Source organism: Dendrobates tinctorius, unplaced genomic scaffold (genome assembly GCF_039654945.1).
Source record: "Dendrobates tinctorius isolate UK_male_01 unplaced genomic scaffold, ASM3965494v1 ptg000075l, whole genome shotgun sequence".
Taxonomy (NCBI): Eukaryota; Metazoa; Chordata; class Amphibia; order Anura; family Dendrobatidae; genus Dendrobates; species Dendrobates tinctorius.
Window position 1 is genome coordinate 32,474,033 of NW_027361743.1, and position 20,591 is coordinate 32,494,623.

The window sequence follows — 20,591 nt, forward strand, 5'->3', positions numbered from 1 at the left end:
GCTGGGTTCACATACTGTATAGGTGTAGTATTCTGCCACTGATTGACCTCTAGACCTCGGTTGCTGGGTTCACATACTGTATAGGTGTAGTGTTCTGCCACTGATCAACCTCTAGACCTCAGCTGCTGGGTTCCCATACTGTATAGGTGTTGTGTTCTGCCACTGATCGACCTCTAGACTTCAGCTGCTGGGTTCACATACTGTATAGGTGTAGTATTCTGCCACTGATTGACCTCTAGACTTCAGCTGCTGGGTTCACATACTGTATAGGTGTAGTGTTCTGCCACTGATCGACCTCTAGACCTCAGCTGCTGGGTTCACATACTGTATAGGTGTAGTGTTCTGCCACTGATCAACCTCTAGACCTCAGCTGCTGGGTTCCCATACTGTATAGGTGTTGTGTTCTGCCACTGATCGACCTCTAGACTTCAGCTGCTGGGTTCACATACTGTATAGGTGTAGTGTTCTGCCACTGATCGACCTCTAGACTTCAGCTGCTGGGTTCACATACTGTATAGGTGTAGTGTTCTGCCACTGATCGACCTCTAGACCTCAGCTGCTGGGTTCACATACTGTATAGGTGTAGTGTTCTGCCACTGATCGACCTCTAGACCTCAGCTGCTGGGTTCACATACTGTATAGGTGTTGTGTTCTGCCACTGATCGACCTCTAGACTTCAGCTGCTGGGTTCACATACTGTATAGGTGTAGTGTTCTGCCACTGATCGACCTCTAGACTTCAGCTGCTGGGTTCACATACTGTATAGGTGTAGTGTTCTGCCACTGATCGACCTCTAGACTTCAGCTGCTGGGTTCACATACTGTATAGGTGTAGTGTTCTGCCACTGATCGACCTCTAGACCTCAGCTGCTGGGTTCACATACTGTATTGGTGTAGTGCTCTGCCGCTTATTGACCTCTAGACTTCAGCTGCTGGGTTCACATACTGTATAGGTGTAGTGTTCTGCCACTGATCGACGTCTAGACTTCAGCTGCTGGGTTCACATACTGTATAGGTCTAGTGTTCTGCCTCTGATCGACCTCTAGACTTCAGCTGCTGGGTTCACATACTGTATAGGTGTAGTGTTCTGCCACTGATCGACCTCTAGACTTCAGCTGCTGGGTTCACATACTGTATAGGTGTAGTGTTCTGCCACTGATCGACCTCTAGACTTCAGCTGCTGGGTTCACATACTGTATAGGTGTAGTGTTCTGCCACTGATCGACCTCTAGACTTCAGCTGCTGGGTTCAAATACTGTATAGGTGTAGTGTTCTGCCACTGATCGACCTCTAGACCTCAGCTGCTGTGTTCACATACTGTATAGGTGTAGTGCTCTGCCACTTATTGACCTTTAGACCTCAGCTGTTGGGTTCACATACTGTAATGGTTTGCCACTGATTGACCTCTAGACTTCAGCTGCTGGGTTCACATACTGTATAGGTGTAGTGTTCTGCCACTGATCGACCTCTAGACCTCAGCTGCTGGGTTCACATACTGTATAGGTGTAGTGTTCTGCCACTGATCGACCTCTAGACTTCAGCTGCTGGGTTCACATACTGTATAGATGTAGTGTTCTGCCACTGATCGACCTCTAGACCTCAGCTGCTGGGTTCACATACTGTATAGGTGTTGTGTTCTGCCACTGATCGACCTCTAGACTTCAGCTGCTGGGTTCACATACTGTATAGGCAGGCCCGGATTGGTAATATACCGAACCGGGCAGATTCCCGGTGGGCCGGTGGCTCTGAACTAGGAAATGGGCCGCCGGCCCTTTAAAACCTTTGACTAGGCTCTGTGTGCGCGCTCCCTCTCATCGCATGCGCTGACAAGGGCCGCATCTGCCGGCGTCAGTGCGTGAGCGTGCCCCACGTCCGTGACTGTGCGCCGCTGCTGCCCTCCTCAGTGCAGGCAAGCGGGAGAGCTCGCGCCGCACACTGGACCTTGTCAGAAGTTTGAAAAGGCCGCCGCAGCAGCACGCACAGAACTCCTGCCTCTCTGTCTGATGCTGGAAAGTACCAGCATCAGAGAACAGTGGAGAGAGCCAGCAGCACGCAGGATTAAAGGTAGTACCTGCCTGTGAGTTCTGTGCTTCCAGGGAGAGCTAGGGAAGCAGCTCAAGCCAGCAAGGTGACATCGTCTTCTGCTCTGATCTGCATCGGGGGAGGTGAGGGGACAGAGCTGCTGTGAGCACTAGAACCTGAGGAGCTGCATATGGACATCAGCCTCCTCTGCACCACAGAAGAGAGAGTGTGTGTAAGTAATACTTGTGTGTGGTATCTGTAGTATGTAAGTGTGTAATGCTTGTCTGTGCGGTATCTGTAGTGTGTGTGTGTGTGCGGTATCTGGTGTGTGTGTGTGTGCGGTATCTGTAGTGTGTGTGTGTGTGCGCGGTATCTGTAGAGTGTGTGTGTGCGCGGTATCTGTAGAGTGTGTGTGTGCGCGGTATCTGTAGTGTGTGTGTGTGCGCGGTATCTGTAGTGTGTGTGTGTGCGCGGTATCTGTAGTGTGTGTGCGGTATCTGTAGTGTGTGTGTGTGTGTGGTATCTGTAGTGTGTGTGGTATCTGTAGTGTGTGTGTGTGTGGTATCTGTAGTGTGTGTGTGTGCGGTATCTGTAGTGTGTGTGTGTGCGCGGTATCTGTAGTGTGTGTGTGTGTGCGGTATCTGTAGTGTGTGTGCGGTATCTGTAGTGTGTGTGCGGTATCTGTAGTGTGTGTGTGTGCGGTATCTGTAGTGTGTGTGTGTGCGGTATCTGTAGTGTGTGTGTGTGCGGTATCTGTAGTGTGTGTGTGTGCGGTATCTGTAGTGTGTGTGTGTGCGGTATCTGTAGTGTGTGTGCGGTATCTGTAGTGTGTGTGTGTGCGCGGTATCTGTAGTGTGTGTGTGTGTGCGGTATCTGTAGTGTGTGTGTGTGTGCGGTATCTGTAGTGTGTGTGTGTGCGGTATCTGTAGTGTGTGTGTGTGCGGTATCTGTAGTGTGTGTGTGTGCGGTATCTGTAGTGTGTGTGTGTGTGCGGTATCTGTAGTTTGTGTGCGGTATCTGTAGTGTGTGTGTGTGTGCGGTATCTGTAGTGTGTGTGTGTGTGCGGTATCTGTAGTGTGTGTGTGTGTGCGGTATCTGTAGTGTGTGTGTGTGTGCGGTATCTGTAGTGTGTGTGTGTGTGTGCGGTATCTGTAGTGTGTGTGTGTGGTATCTGTAGTGTGTGTGTGTGTGGTATCTGTAGTGTGTGTGTGTGCGGTATCTGTAGTGTGTGTGCGGTATCTGTAGTGTGTGTGCGGTATCTGTAGTGTGTGTGCGGTATCTGTAGTGTGTGTGCGGTATCTGTAGTGTGTGTGCGTGTGCGGTATCTGTAGTGTGTGTGCGTGCGCGGTATCTGTAGTGTGTGTGCGTGCGCGGTATCTGTAGTGTGTGTGCGTGCGCGGTATCTGTAGTGTGTGTGCGTGCGCGGTATCTGTAGTGTGTGTGCGTGCGCGGTATCTGTAGTGTGTGTGCGTGCGCGGTATCTGTAGTGTGTTTGTGTGTGCGGTATCTGTAGTGTGTGTGTGTGTGTGCGGTATCTGTAGTGTGTGTGTGTGTGTGCGGTATCTGTAGTGTGTGTGTGTGTGCGGTATCTGTAGTGTGTGTGTGTGTGCGGTATCTGTAGTGTGTGTGTGTGCGGTATCTGTAGTGTGTGTGCGGTATCTGTAGTGTGTGTGTGTGTGCGGTATCTGTAGTGTGTGTGTGTGCGGTATCTGTAGTGTGTGTGCGGTATCTGTAGTGTGTGTGTGTGTGTGTGCAGTATCTGTAGTGTGTGTGTGTGTGTGCGGTATCTGTAGTGTGTGTGGTATCTGTAGTGTGTGTGCGGTATCTGTAGTGTGTGTGCGGTATCTGTAGTGTGTGTGCGGTATCTGTAGTGTGTGTGCGGTATCTAGTGTGTGTGTGTGTGTGTGTGTGCAGTATCTGTAGTGTGTGTGTGTGTGTGCGGTATCTGTAGTGTGTGTGGTATCTGTAGTGTGTGTGCGGTATCTGTAGTGTGTGTGCGGTATCTGTAGTGTGTGTGCGGTATCTAGTGTGTGTGTGCGCGGTAGCTGTAGTGTTTGTGTGTGTGTGTGTGTGCGGTATCTGTAGTGTGTGTGTGTGTGTGTGCGGTATCTGTAGTGTGTGTGTGTGTGTGTGCGGTAGCTGTAGTGTGTGTGTGTGCGGTAGCTGTAGTGTGTGTGTGTGCTGTAACTGTAGTGTGTGTGTGTGAGCGGTAGCTGTAGTGTGCGTGTGCGGTATCTGTAGTGTGTGTGCAGTATCTGTAGTGTGTGTGTGCGCGGTATCTGTAGTGTGTGTGTGCGGTATCTGTAGTGTGTGTGTGCGCGGTATCTGTAGTGTGTGTGTGCGGTATCTGTAGTGTGTGTGCGGTATCTGTAGTGTGTGTGCGGTATCTGTAGTGTGTGTGCGGTATCTGTAGTGTGTGTGCGTGTGCGGTATCTGTAGTGTGTGTGCGTGCGCGGTATCTGTAGTGTGTGTGCGTGTGCGGTATCTGTAGTGTGTGTGTGTGTGCGGTATCTGTAGTGTGTGCGGTATCTGTAGTGTGTGTGTGTGTGCGGTATCTGTAGTGTGTGTGTGTGTGCGGTATCTGTAGTGTGTGTGTGTGTGCGGTATCTGTAGTGTGTGTGTGTGTGTGTGCGGTATCTGTAGTGTGTGTATGTGCGGTATCTGTAGTGTGTGTGCGGTATCTGTAGTGTGTGTGTGTGTGTGTGCAGTATCTGTAGTGTGTGTGTGTGTGCGGTATCTGTAGTGTGTGTGTGTGTGTGCAGTATCTGTAGTGTGTGTGTGTGGTATCTGTAGTGTGTGTGTGTGTGTGCGGTATCTGTAGTGTGTGTGCGGTATCTGTAGTGTGTGTGCGGTATCTGTAGTGTGTGTGTGCGCGGTAGCTGTAGTGTTTGTGTGTGTGTGTGTGCGGTATCTGTAGTGTGTGTGTGTGTGTGTGTGCGGTATCTGTAGTGTGTGTGTGTGTGTGTGAGCGGTAGCTGTAGTGTGCGTGTGCGGTATCTGTAGTGTGTGTGCAGTATCTGTAGTGTGTGTGTGTGCGCGGTATCTGTAGTGTGTGTGCGCGGTATCTGTAATGTGTGTGTGTGTGTGTGCGCTGTAGCTGTAGTGTGTGTGTGTGTGCGGTAGCTGTAGTGTGTGTGTGTGTGTGCGGTAGCTGTAGTGTGTGTGTGTGCGGTAGCTGTAGTGTGTGTGTGTGCGGTATCTGTAGTGTGTGTGCAGTATCTGTAGTGTGTGTGCGCGGTATCTGTAGTGTGTGTGTGTGTGTGTGTAATGTGTGTGCAGTGAGGACATTCATTGTATGTGGGCTGGTGAATTTTTTTCATGCCAGGGCTGCTTTTTGGTCCCAGTCCGGCACTGTGTATAGGTGTAGTGTTCTGCCACTGATCGACCTCTAGACTTCAGCTGCTGGGTTCACATACTGTATAGGTGTAGTGTTCTGCCACTGATCGACCTCTAGACTTCAGCTGCTGGGTTCACATACTGTATAGGTGTAGTGTTCTGCCACTGATCGACCTCTAGACCTCAGCTGCTGGGTTCACATACTGTATAGGTGTAGTGTTCTGCCACTGATCAACCTCTAGACCTCAGCTGCTGGGTTCACATACTGTATAGGTGTAGTGTTCTGCCACTGATCGACCCCTAGACCTCAGCTGCTGGGTTCACATACTGTATAGGTGTAGTGTTCTGCCACTGATTGACCTCTAGACCTCAGCTGCTGGGTTCACATACTGTATAGGTGTAGTACTCTGCCACTGATCGACCTCTAGACCTCAGTTGCTGGGTTCACATAGTGTATAGATGTAGGGTTCTGCCACTGATCAACCTCTAGACCTCAGCTGCTGGGTTTACATACTGTATAGGTGTAGTGTTCTGCCACTGATCGACCCCTAGACCTCAGCTGCTGGGTTCACATACTGTATAGGTGTAGTGTTCTGCCACTGATCGACCCTTAGACCTCACCTGCTGGGTTCACATACTGTATAGATGTAGGGTTCTGCCACTAATCAACCTCTAGACCTCAGCTGCTGGGTTCACATACTGTATAGGTGTAGTGTTCTGCCACTGATCGACCCCTAGACCTCAGCTGCTGGGTTCACGTACTGTATAGGTGTAGTGTTCTGCCATTGATCGACCTCTAGACCTCAGCTGCTGGGTTCCCATACTGTATAGGTGTAGTGTTCTGCCACTGATCAACCTCTAGACCTCAGCTGCTGGGTTCACATACTGTATAGGTGTAGTGTTCTGCCACTGATCGACCTCTAGACTTCAGCTGCTGGGTTCCCATACTGTATAGGTGTAGTGTTCTGCCACTGACCGACCTCTAGACCTCAGCTGCTGGGTTGACATACTGTATAGGTGTAGTGTTCTGCCACTGATCAACCTCTAGACCTCAGCTGCTGGGTTCCCATACTGTATAGGTGTAGTGTTCTGCCACTGATCGACCCCTAGACCTCAGCTGCTGGGTTCACATACTGTATAGGTGTAGTGTTCTGCCACTGATTGACCTCTAGACCTCAGCTGCTGGGTTCACATACTGTATAGGTGTAGTGTTCTGCCACTGATCGACCTCTAGACTTCAGCTGCTGGGTTCACATACTGTATAGGTGTAGTGTTCTGCCACTGATCGACCTCTAGACTTCAGCTGCTGGGTTCACATACTGTATAGGTGTAGTATTCTGCCACTGATCTACCTCTAGACTTCAGCTGCTGGGTTCACATACTGTATAGGTGTAGTGTTCTGCCACTGATCGACCTCTAGACCTCAGCTGCTGGGTTGACATACTGTATAGGTGTAGTGTTCTGCCACTGATCAACCTCTAGAGCTCAGCTGCTGGGTTCCCATACTGTATAGGTGTAGTGTTCTGCCACTGATCGACCCCTAGACCTCAGCTGCTGGGTTCACATACTGTATAGGTGTAGTGTTCTGCCACTGATTGACCTCTAGACCTCAGCTGCTGGGTTCACATACTGTATAGGTGTATTGCTCTGCCACTGATCGACCTCTAGACCTTAGTTGCTGGGTTCACATAGTGCATAGATGTAGGGTTCTGCCACTGATCAACCTCTAGACCTCAGCTGCTGGGTTTACATACTGTATAGGTGTAGTGTTCTGCCACTGATCGACCCCTAGACCTCAGCTGCTGGGTTCACATACTGTATAGGTGTAGTGTTCAGCCACTGATCGACCCCTAGACCTCAGCTGCTGGGTTCACATACTGTATAGATGTAGGGTTCTGCCACTGATCAACCTCTAGACCTCAGCTGCTGGGTTCACATACTGTATAGGTGTAGTGTTCTGCCACTGATCGACCCCTAGACCTCAGCTGCTGGGTTCACATACTGTATAGGTGTAGTGTTCTGCCATTGATCGACCTCTAGACCTCAGCTGCTGGGTTCCCATACTGTATAGGTGTAGTGTTCTGCCACTGATCGACCCCTAGACCTCAGCTGCTGGGTTCACATACTGTATAGGTGTAGTGTTCTGCCACTGATCGACCTCTAGATCTCAGCTGCTGGGTTCACATACTGTATAGGTGTAGTGTTCTGCCACTGATCGACCCCTAGTCCTCAGCTGCTGGGTTCACATACTGTATAGGTGTAGTGTTCTGCCACTGATCGACCTCTAGAATTCAGCTGCTGGGTTCACATACTGTATAGGTGTAGTGTTCTGCCACTGATCGACCTTTAGACCTCAGCTGCTGGGTTCACATACTGTATAGGTGTAGTGTTCTGCCATTGATCGACCTCTAGACCTCAGCTGCTGGGTTCACATACTGTATAGGTGTAGTGTTCTGCCACAGATCGACCTCTAGACCTCAGCTGCTGGGTTCACATACTGTATAGGTGTATTGTTCTGCCACTGATCGACCCCTAGACCTCAGCTGCTGGGTTCACATACTGTATAGGTGTAGTGTTCTGCCACTGATCAACCTCTAGACCTCAGCTGCTGGGTTCACATACTGTATATGTGCAGTGTTCTGCCACTGATCGACCCCTAGTCCTCAGCTGCTGGGTTCACATACTGTATAGGTGTAGTGTTCTGCCACTGATCGACCTCTAGACTTCAGCTGCTGGGTTCACATACTGTATAGGTGTAGTGTTCTGCCACTGATCGACCTCTAGACCTCAGCTGCTGGGTTCACATACTGTATAGGTGTAGTGTTCTGCCACTGATCGACCTCTAGACCTCAGCTGCTGGGTTCACATACTGTATAGGTGTATTGTTCTGCCACTGATCAACCTCTAGACCTCAGCTGCTGGGTTCACATACTGTATAGGTGTAGTGTTCTGCCACTGATCGACCTCTAGACTTCAGCTGCTGGGTTCACATACTGTATAGGTGTAGTGTTCTGCCACTGATCGACCTCTAGACTTCAGCTGCTGGGTTCACATACTGTATAGGTGTAGTGTTCTGCCACTGATCGACCTCTAGACTTCAGCTGCTGGGTTCACATACTGTATAGGTGTAGTGTTTTGCCACTGATCGACCTCTAGACTTCAGCTGCTGGGTTCACATACTGTATAGGTGTAGTGTTCTGCCACTGATCGACCTCTAGACCTCAGCTGCTGGGTTGACATACTGTATAGGTGTAGTGTTCTGCCACTGATCAACCTCTAGACCTCAGCTGCTGGGTTCCCATACTGTATAGGTGTAGTGTTCTGCCACTGATCGACCCCTAGACCTCAGCTGCTGGGTTCACATACTGTATAGGTGTAGTGTTCTGCCACTGATTGACCTCTAGACCTCGGTTGCTGGGTTCACATACTGTATAGGTGTAGTTTTCTGCCACTGATCGACCTCTAGACCTCAGCTGCTGGGTTCCCATACTGTATAGGTGTAGTGTTCTGCCACTGATCGACCCCTAGACCTCAGCTGCTGGGTTCACATACTGTATAGGTGTAGTATTCTGCCACTGATTGACCTCTAGACCTCGGTTGCTGGGTTCACATACTGTATAGGTGTAGTTTTCTGCCACTGATCGACCTCTAGACTTCAGCTGCTGGGTTCACATACTGTATAGGTGTAGTGTTCTGCCACTGATCGACCTCTAGACTTCAGCTGCTGGGTTCACATACTGTATAGGTGTAGTATTCTGCCACTGATTGACCTCTAGACTTCAGCTGCTGGGTTCACATACTGTATAGGTGTAGTGTTCTGCCACTGATCGACCTCTAGACCTCAGCTGCTGGGTTCACATACTGTATAGGTGTAGTGTTCTGCCACTGATCAACCTCTAGACCTCAGCTGCTGGGTTCCCATACTGTATAGGTGTTGTGTTCTGCCACTGATCGACCTCTAGACTTCAGCTGCTGGGTTCACATACTGTATATGTGTAGTGTTCTGCCACTGATCGACCTCTAGACTTCAGCTGCTGGGTTCACATACTGTATAGGTGTAGTGTTCTGCCACTGATCGACCTCTAGACCTCAGCTGCTGGGTTCACATACTGTATAGGTGTAGTGTTCTGCCACTGATCGACCTCTAGACCTCAGCTGCTGGGTTCACATACTGTATAGGTGTTGTGTTCTGCCACTGATCGACCTCTAGACTTCAGCTGCTGGGTTCACATACTGTATAGGTGTAGTGTTCTGCCACTGATCTACCTCTAGACTTCAGCTGCTGGGTTCACATACTGTATAGGTGTAGTGTTCTGCCACTGATCGACCTCTAGACTTCAGCTGCTGGGTTCACATACTGTATAGGTGTAGTGTTCTGCCACTGATCGACCTCTAGACCTCAGCTGCTGAGTTCACATACTGTATAGGTGTAGTGCTCTGCCACTGATCGACCTCTAGACTTCAGCTGCTGGGTTCACATACTGTATAGGTGTAGTGTTCTGCCACTGATCGACCTCTAGACTTCAGCTGCTGGGTTCACATACTGTATAGGTGTAGTATTCTGCCACTGATCGACCTCTAGACTTCAGCTGCTGGGTTCACATACTGTATAGGTGTAGTGTTCTGCCACTGATCGACCTCTAGACCTCAGCTGCTGGGTTGACATACTGTATAGGTGTAGTGTTCTGCCACTGATCAACCTCTAGAGCTCAGCTGCTGGGTTCCCATACTGTATAGGTGTAGTGTTCTGCCACTGATCGACCCCTAGACCTCAGCTGCTGGGTTCACATACTGTATAGGTGTAGTGTTCTGCCACTGATTGACCTCTAGACCTCAGCTGCTGGGTTCACATACTGTATAGGTGTAGTGTTCTGCCACTGATCAACCTCTAGACCTCAGCTGCTGGGTTCACATACTGTATAGGTGTAGTGTTCTGCCACTGATCGACCTCTAGACCTCAGCTGCTGGGTTCCCATACTGTATAGGTGTAGTGTTCTGCCACTGATCGACCTCTAGACCTCAGCTGCTGGGTTCACATACTGTATAGGTGTTGTGTTCTGCCACTGATCGACCTCTAGACTTCAGCTGCTGGGTTCACATACTGTATAGGTGTAGTGTTCTGCCACTGATCTACCTCTAGACTTCAGCTGCTGGGTTCACATACTGTATAGGTGTAGTGTTCTGCCACTGATCGACCTCTAGACTTCAGCTGCTGGGTTCACATACTGTATAGGTGTAGTATTCTGCCACTGATTGACCTCTAGACTTCAGCTGCTGGGTTCACATACTGTATAGGTGTAGTGTTCTGCCACTGATCGACCTCTAGACCTCAGCTGCTGGGTTGACATACTGTATAGGTGTAGTGTTCTGCCACTGATCAACCTCTAGACCTCAGCTGCTGGGTTCACATACTGTATAGGTGTAGTGTTCTGCCACTGATCGACCTCTAGACTTCAGCTGCTGGGTTCACATACTGTATAGGTGTAGTGTTCTGCCACTGACCGACCTCTAGACCTCAGCTGCTGGGTTGACATACTGTATAGGTGTAGTGTTCTGCCACTGATCAACCTCTAGACCTCAGCTGCTGGGTTCCCATACTGTATAGGTGTAGTGTTCTGCCACTGATCGACCCCTAGACCTCAGCTGCTGGGTTCACATACTGTATAGGTGTAGTGTTCTGCCACTGATTGACCTCTAGACCTCAGCTGCTGGGTTCACATACTGTATAGGTGTAGTGTTCTGCCACTGATCGACCTCTAGACTTCAGCTGCTGGGTTCACATACTGTATAGGTGTAGTGTTCTGCCACTGATCGACCTCTAGACTTCAGCTGCTGGGTTCACATACTGTATAGGTGTAGTATTCTGCCACTGATCGACCTCTAGACTTCAGCTGCTGGGTTCACATACTGTATAGGTGTAGTGTTCTGCCACTGATCGACCTCTAGACCTCAGCTGCTGGGTTGACATACTGTATAGGTGTAGTGTTCTGCCACTGATCAACCTCTAGAGCTCAGCTGCTGGGTTCCCATACTGTATAGGTGTAGTGTTCTGCCACTGATCGACCCCTAGACCTCAGCTGCTGGGTTCACATACTGTATAGGTGTAGTGTTCTGCCACTGATTGACCTCTAGACCTCAGCTGCTGGGTTCACATACTGTATAGGTGTATTGCTCTGCCACTGATCGACCTCTAGACCTTAGTTGCTGGGTTCACATAGTGCATAGATGTAGGGTTCTGCCACTGATCAACCTCTAGACCTCAGCTGCTGGGTTTACATACTGTATAGGTGTAGTGTTCTGCCACTGATCGACCCCTAGACCTCAGCTGCTGGGTTCACATACTGTATAGGTGTAGTGTTCAGCCACTGATCGACCCCTAGACCTCAGCTGCTGGGTTCACATACTGTATAGATGTAGGGTTCTGCCACTGATCAACCTCTAGACCTCAGCTGCTGGGTTCACATACTGTATAGGTGTAGTGTTCTGCCACTGATCGACCCCTAGACCTCAGCTGCTGGGTTCACATACTATATAGGTGTAGTGTTCTGCCATTGATCGACCTCTAGACCTCAGCTGCTGGGTTCCCATACTGTATAGGTGTAGTGTTCTGCCACTGATCGACCCCTAGACCTCAGCTGCTGGGTTCACATACTGTATAGGTGTAGTGTTCTGCCACTGATCGACCACTAGATCTCAGCTGCTGGGTTCACATACTGTATAGGTGTAGTGTTCTGCCACTGATCGACCCCTAGTCCTCAGCTGCTGGGTTCACATACTGTATAGGTGTAGTGTTCTGCCACTGATCGACCTCTAGAATTCAGCTGCTGGGTTCACATACTGTATAGGTGTAGTGTTCTGCCACTGATCGACCTCTAGACCTCAGCTGCTGGGTTCACATACTGTATAGGTGTAGTGTTCTGCCATTGATCGACCTCTAGACCTCAGCTGCTGGGTTCACATATTGTATAGGTGTAGTGTTCTGCCACTGATCGACCTCTAGAATTCAGCTGCTGGGTTCACATACTGTATAGGTGTATTGTTCTGCCACTGATCGACCCCTAGACCTAAGCTGCTGGGTTCACATACTGTATAGGTGTAGTGTTCTGCCACTGATCGACCTCTAGAATTCAGCTGCTGGGTTCACATACTGTATAGGTGTAGTGTTCTGCCACTGATCGACCTCTAGACCTCAGCTGCTGGGTTCACATACTGTATAGGTGTAGTGTTCTGCCACTGATCGACCTCTAGACTTCAGCTGCTGGGTTCACATACTGTATAGTTGTAGTGTTCTGCCACTGATCGATCTCTAGACCTCAGCTGCTGGGTTCACATACTGTATAGGTCTAGTGTTCTGCCATTGATCGACCTCTAGACTTCAGCTGCTGGGTTCACATATTGTATAGGGGTAGTGTTCTTCCACTGATCGACCTCTAGACCTCAGCTGCTGGGTTCACATACTGTATAGGTGTAGTGTTCTGCCACTGATTGACCCCTAGACTTCAGCTGCTGGGTTCACATACTGTATAGGTCTAGTGTTCTGCCATTGATCGACCTCTAGACTTCAGCTGCTGGGTTCACATACTGTATAGGGGTAGTGTTCTGCCACTGATCGACGTCTAGACTTCAGCTGCTGGGTTCACATACTGTATAGGTCTAGTGTTCTGCCTCTGATCGACCTCTAGACTTCAGCTGCTGGGTTCACATACTGTATAGGTGTAGTGTTCTGCCACTGATCGACCTCTAGACTTCAGTTGCTGGGTTCACATACTGTATAGGTGTAGTGTTCTGCCACTGATCGACCTCTAGACTTCAGCTGCTGGGTTCACATACTGTATAGGTGTAGTGTTCTGCCACTGATCGACCTCTAGACCTCAGCTGCTGGGTTGACATACTGTATAGGTGTAGTGTTCTGCCACTGATCAACCTCTAGACCTCAGCTGCTGGGTTCCCATACTGTATAGGTGTAGTGTTCTGCCACTGATCGACCCCTAGACCTCAGCTGCTGGGTTCACATACTGTATAGGTGTAGTGTTCTGCCACTGATTGACCTCTAGACCTCAGCTGCTGGGTTCACATACTGTATAGGTGTAGTACTCTGCCACTGATCGACCTCTAGACCTCAGTTGCTGGGTTCACATAGTGTATAGATGTAGGGTTCTGCCACTGATCAACCTCTAGACCTCAGCTGCTGGGTTTACATACTGTATAGGTGTAGTGTTCTGCCACTGATCGACCCCTAGACCTCAGCTGCTGGGTTCACATACTGTATAGGTCTAGTGTTCTGCCATTGATCGACCTCTAGACTTCAGCTGCTGGGTTCACATACTGTATAGGGGTAGTGTTCTGCCACTGATCGACCTCTAGACCTCAGCTGCTGGGTTGACATACTGTATAAGTGTAGTGTTCTACCACTGATTGACCCCTAGACCTCAGCTGCTGGGTTCACATACTGTATAGTTGTAGTGTTCTGCCACTGATCGACCCCCTAGACCTCAGCTGCTGGGTTCACATACTGTATAGGTGTAGTGCTCTGCCACTGATCAACCTCTAGACCTCAGCTGCTGGGTTCACATACTGTATAGGTGTAGTGTTCTGCCACTGATCGACCTCTAGACCTCAGCTGCTGGGTTCACATACTGTATAGGTGTAGTGTTCTGCCATTGATCGACCTCTAGACCTCAGCTGCTGGGTTCACATACTGTATAGGTGTAGTGTTCTGCTACTGATCACCCTCTAGACCTCAGCTGCTGGGTTCACATACTGTATAGGTGTAGTGTTCTGCCACTGATCAACCTCTAGACCTCAGCTGCTGGGTTCACATACTGTATAGGGGTAGTGTTCTGCCACTAATCAACCTCTAGACTTCAGCTGCTGGGTTCACATACTGTATAGGTGTAGTGTTCTGCCATTGATCGACCTCTAGACCTCAGCTGCTGGGTTCACATACTGTATAGGTGTAGTGTTCTGCCAGTGATCGACCTTTAGACCTCAGCTGCTGGGTTCACATACTGTATAGGTGTAGTGTTCTGTCACTGATCGACCTCTAGACCTCAGCTGCTGGGTTCACATACTGTATATCAGCTGCTGGGTTCCCATACTGTATAGATGTAATGGTTTGCCACTGATTGACCTCTAGACTTCAGCTGCTGTGTTCACATACTGTATAGGTGTAGTGTTCTGCCACTGATCGACCTCTAGACTTCAGCTGCTGGGTTCACATACTGTATAGGTGTAGTGTTCTGCCACTGATCGACTTCTAGACTTCAGCTGCTGGGTTCACATACTGTATAGGTGTAGTGTTCTGCCACTGATCGACCTCTAGACTTCAGCTGCTGGGTTCACATACTGTATAGGTGTAGTGCTCTGCCACTGATCAACCTCTAGACCTCAGCTGCTGGGTTCACATACTGTATAGATGTAGTGTTCTGCCACTGATCGACCTCTAGACCTCAGCTGCTGGGTTCACATACTGTATAGGTGTTGTGTTCTGCCACTGATCGACCTCTAGACTTCAGCTGCTGGGTTCACATACTGTTTAGGTGTAGTGTTATGCCACTGATCGACCACTAGACTTCAGCTGCTGGGTTCACATACTGTATAGGTGTAGTGTTCTGCCACTGATCGACCTCTACTCTAGACTTCAACTGCTGGGTTCACATACTGTATAGGTGTAGTGTTCTGCCACTGATCGACCTCTAGACTTCAGCTCCTGGGTTCACATACTGTATAGGTGTAGTGCTCTGCCACTGATCAACCTCTAGACCTCAGCTGCTGGGTTCACATACTGTATAGGTGTAGTGTTCTGCCACTGATCGACCTCTAGACCTCAGCTGCTGGGTTCACATACTGTATAGGTGTTGTGTTCTGCCACTGATCGAACTCTAGACTTCAGCTGCTGGGTTCACATACTGTATAGGTGTAGTGTTCAGCCACTGATCGACCTCTAAACTTCAGCTGCTGGGTTCACATACTGTATAGGTGTAGTGTTCTGCCACTGATCGACCTCTAGACTTCAGCTGCTGGGTTCACATACTGTATAGGTGTAGTGTTCTGCCACTGATCGACCTCTAGACCTCAGCTGCTGGGTTCACATACTGTATAGGTGTAGTTCTCTGCCGCTTATTGACCTCTAGACTTCAGCTGCTGGGTTCACATACTGTATAGGTGTAGTGTTCTGCCACTGATCGACGTCTAGACTTCAGCTGCTGGGTTCACATACTGTATAGGTCTAGTGTTCTGCCTCTGATCGACCTCTAGACTTCAGCTGCTGGGTTCACATACTGTATAGGTGTAGTGTTCTGCCACTGATCGACCTCTAGACTTCAGCTGCTGGGTTCACATACTGTATAGGTGTAGTGTTCTGCCACTGATCGACCTCTAGACCTCAGCTGCTGGGTTGACATACTGTATAGGTGTAGTGTTCTGCCACTGATCAACCTCTAGACCTCAGCTGCTGGGTTCCCATACTGTATAGGTGTAGTGTTCTGCCACTGATCGACCCCTAGACCTCAGCTGCTGGGTTCACATACTGTATAGGTGTAGTGTTCTGCCACTGATTGACCTCTAGACCTCAGCTGCTGGGTTCACATACTGTATAGGTGTAGTACTCTGCCACTGATCGACCTCTAGACCTCAGTTGCTGGGTTCACATAGTGTATAGATGTAGGGTTCTGCCACTGATCAACCTCTAGACCTCAGCTGCTGGGTTTACATACTGTATAGGTGTAGTGTTCTGCCACTGATCGACCCCTAGACCTCAGCTGCTGGGTTCACATACTGTATAGGTGTAGTGTTCTGCCACTGATCGACCCCTAGACCTCAGCTGCTGGGTTCACATACTGTATAGATGTAGGGTTCTGCCACTGATCAACCTCTAGACCTCAGCTGCTGGGTTCACATACTGTATAGGTGTAGTGTTCTGCCACTGATCGACCCCTAGACCTCAGCTGCTGGGTTCACGTACTGTATAGGTGTAGTGTTCTGCCATTGATCGACCTCTAGACCTCAGCTGCTGGGTTCCCATACTGTATAGGTGTAGTATTCTGCCACTGATCGACCCCTAGACCTCAGCTGCTGGGTTCACATACTGTATAGGTGTAGTGTTCTGCCACTGATCGACCTCTAGACCTCAGCTGCTGGGTTCACATACTGTATAGGTGTATTGTTCTGCCACTGATCGACCCCTAGTCCTCAGCTGCTGGATTCACATACTGTATAGGTGTAGTGTTCTGCCACTGATCGACCTCTAGAATTCAGCTGCTGGGTTCACATACTGTATAGGTGTAGTGTTCTGCCACTGATCGACCTCTAGACCTCAGCTGCTGGGTTCACATACTGTATAGGTGTTGTGTTCTGCCACTGATCGACCTCTAGACTTCAGCTGCTGGGTTCACATACTGTATAGGTTTAGTGTTCTGCCACTGATCGACCTCTAGACTTCAGCTGCTGGGTTCACATACTGTATAGGTGTAGTGTTCTGCCACTGATCGACCTCTAGACCTCAGCTGCTGTGTTCACATACTGTATAGGTGTAGTGTTCTGCCACTGATCGACCTCTAGACCTCAGCTGCTGGGTTCACATACTCTATAGGTGTTGTGTTCTGCCACTGATCGACCTCTAGACTTCAGCTGCTGGGTTCACATACTGTATAGGTGTAGTGTTCTGCCACTGATCTACCTCTAGACTTCAGCTGCTGGGTTCACATACTGTATAGGTGTAGTGTTCTGCCACTGATCGACCTCTAGACTTCAGCTGCTGGGTTCACATACTGTATAGGTGTAGTGTTCTGCCACTGATCGACCTCTAGACCTCAACTGCTGGGTTCACATACTGTATAGGTGTAGTGCTCTGCCGCTTATTGACCTCTAGACTTCAGCTGCTGGGTTCACATACTGTATAGGTGTAGTGTTCTGCCACTGATCGACGTCTAGACTTCAGCTGCTGGGTTCACATACTGTATAGTTCTAGTGTTCTGCCTCTGATCGACCTCTAGACTTCAGCTGCTGGGTTCACATACTGTATAGGTGTAGTGTTCTGCCACTGATCGACCTCTAGACTTCAGCTGCTGGGTTCACATACTGTATAGGTGTAGTGTTCTGCCACTGATCGACCTCTAGACTTCAGCTGCTGGGTTCACATACTGTATAGGTGTAGTGTTCTGCCACTGATCGACCTCTAGACTTCAGCTGCTGGGTTCACATACTGTATAGGTGTAGTGTTCTGCCACTGATCGACCTCTAGACCTCAGCTGCTGGGTTGACATACTGTATAGGTGTAGTGTTCTGCCACTGATCAACCTCTACACCTCAGCTGCTGGGTTCCCATACTGTATAGGTGTAGTGTTCTGCCACTGATTGACCCCTAGACCTCAGCTGCTGGGTTCACATACTGTATAGGTGTAGTGTTCTGCCACTGATTGACCTCTAGACCTCAGCTGCTGGGTTCACATACTGTATACGTGTAGTGCTCTGCCACTGATCGACCTCTAGACCTCAGTTACTGGGTTCACATAGTGTATAGATGTAGGGTTCTGCCACTGATCGACCTCTAGACCTCAGCTGCTGGGTTTACATACTGTATAGGTGTAGTGTTCTGCCACTGATCGACCCCTAGACCTCAGCTGCTGGGTTCACATACTTTATAGGTGTAGTGTTCTGCCACTGATCGACCCCTAGACCTCAGCTGCTGGGTTCACATACTGTATAGATGTAGGGTTCTGCCACTGATCAACCTCTAGACCTCAGCTGCTGGGTTCACATACTGTATAGGTGTAGTGTTCTGCCACTGATCGACCCCTAGACCTCAGCTGCTGGGTTCACATACTGTATAGGTGTAGTGATCTGCCACTGATCGACCTCTAGACCTCAGCTGCTTGGTTCACATACTGTATAGTTGTAGTGTTCTGCCACTGATCGACCTCTAGACCTCAGCTGCTGGGTTCACATACTGTATAGGGGTAGTGTTCTGCCACAGATCGACCTCTAGATCTCAGCTGCTGGGTTCACATACTGTATAGGTGTAGTGTTCTGCCACTGATCGACCTCTAGACCTCAGCTGCTGGGTTCACATACTATATAGATGTATTGTTCTGCCACTGATCGACCTCTAGATCTCAGCTGCTGGGTTCACATACTGTATAGGTGTAGTGTTCTGCCACTGATCGACCTCTAGACCTCAGCTGCTGGGTTCACATACTGTATAGGTGTAGTGTTCTGCCACTGATCGACCTCTAGACCTCAGCTGCTTGGTTCACATACTGTATAGGTGTAGTGTTCTGCCACTGATCGACCTCTAGACCTCAGCTGCTGGGTTCACATACTGTATAGGTGTAGTGTTCTGCCACTGATCGACCTCTAGACCTCAGCTGCTGGGTTCACATACTGTATAGGGGTAGTGTTCTGCCACATATCGACCTCTAGATCTCAGCTGCTGGGTTCACATACTGTATAGGTGTAGTGTTCTGCCACTGATCGACCTCTAGACCTCAGCTGCTGGGTTCACATACTATATAGATGTATTGTTCTGCCACTGATCGACCTCTAGATCTCAGCTGCTGGGTTCACATACTGTATAGGTGTAGTGTTCTGCCACTGATCGACCTCTAGACCTCAGCTGCTGGGTTCACATACTGTATAGGTGTAGTGTTCTGCCACTGATCGACCTCTAGACCTCAGCTGCTTGGTTCACATACTGTATAGGTGTAGTGTTCTGCCACTGATCGACCTCTAGACCTCAGCTGCTGGGTTCACATACTGTATAGGTGTAGTGTTCTGCCACTGATCGACCTCTAGACCTCAGCTGCTGGGTTCACATACTGTATAGGGGTAGTGTTCTGCCACAGATCGACCTCTAGATCTCAGCTGCTGGGTTCACATACTGTATAGGTGTAGTGTTCTGCCACTGATCGACCTCTAGACCTCAGCTGCTGGGTTCACATACTATATAGATGTATTGTTCTGCCACTGATCGACCTCTAGACCTCAGCTGCTGGGTTCACATACTGTATAGGTGTAGTGTTCTGCCACTGATCGACCTCTAGACCTCAGCTGCTGGGTTCACATACTGTATAGGGGTAGTGTTCTGCCACAGATCGACCTCTAGATCTCAGCTGCTGGGTTCACATACTGTATAGGTGTAGTGTTCTGCCACTGATCGACCTCTAGACCTCAGCTGCTGGGTTCACATACTATATAGATGTATTGTTCTGCCACTGATCGACCTCTAGATCTCAGCTGCTGGGTTCACATACTGTATAGGTGTAGTGTTCTGCCACTGATCGACCTCTAGACCTCAGCTGCTGGGTTCACATACTGTATAGGTGTAGTGTTCTGCCACTGATCGACCTCTAGATCTCAGCTGCTGGGTTCACATACTGTATAGGTGTAGTGTTCTGCCACTGATCGACCTCTAGATCTCAGCTGCTGGGTTCACATACTATATAGATGTATTGTTCTGCCACTGATCGACCTCTAGATCTCAGCTGCTGGGTTCACATACTGTATAGGTGTAGTGTTCTGCCACTGATCGACCTCTAGATCTCAGCTGCTGGGTTCAATAGGTGTAGTGTTCTGCCACTGATCGACCTCTACTCTAGACTTCAACTGCTGGGTTCACATACTGTATAGGTGTAGTGTTCTGCCACTGATCGACCTCTAGACTTCAGCTGCTGGGTTCACATACTGTATAGGTGTAGTGCTCTGCCACTGATCAACCTCTAGACCTCAGCTGCTGGGTTCACATACTGTATAGATGTAGTGTTCTGCCACTGATCGACCTCTAGACCTCAGCTGCTGGGTTCACATACTGTATAGGTGTTGTGTTCTGCCACTGATCGACCTCTAGACTTCAGCTGCCGGGTTCACATACTGTATAGGTGTAGTGTTCTGCCACTGATCGACCTCTACTCTAGACTTCAACTGCTGGGTTCACATACTGTATAGGTGTAGTGTTCTGCCACTGATCGACCTCTAGACTTCAGCTGCTGGGTTCACATACTGTATAGGTGTAGTGCTCTGCCACTGATCAACCTCTAGACCTCAGCTGCTGGGTTCACATACTGTATAGGTGTAGTGTTCTGCCACTGATCGACCTCTAGACCTCAGCTGCTGGGTTCACATACTGTATAGGTGTAGTGTTCTGCCACTGATCGACCTCTAAACTTCAGCTGCTGGGTTCACATACTGTATAGGTGTAGTGTTCTGCCACTGATCGACCTCTAGACTTCAGCTTCTAGG

General features: G+C 49.3%; 1 protein-coding gene across 2 annotated transcripts in view; it reads left to right on the forward strand.

The window, feature by feature from the left end:
- Positions 1 to 20,591, forward strand: part of MTUS2 (microtubule associated scaffold protein 2) — an 876,814-nt gene that overhangs the window by 126,749 nt on the left and 729,474 nt on the right. The window contains exon 1 of one of the 2 annotated variants that reach the window (XM_073583160.1): positions 1,504 to 2,063. The exons of the other annotated variant lie outside the window; for it this stretch is intronic. The gene's annotated coding sequence lies outside the window, so the exon portion shown is untranslated. Of the gene's footprint in view, positions 1 to 1,503; positions 2,064 to 20,591 lie in introns of those variants that run through there. 2 annotated transcript variants of the gene reach the window in all.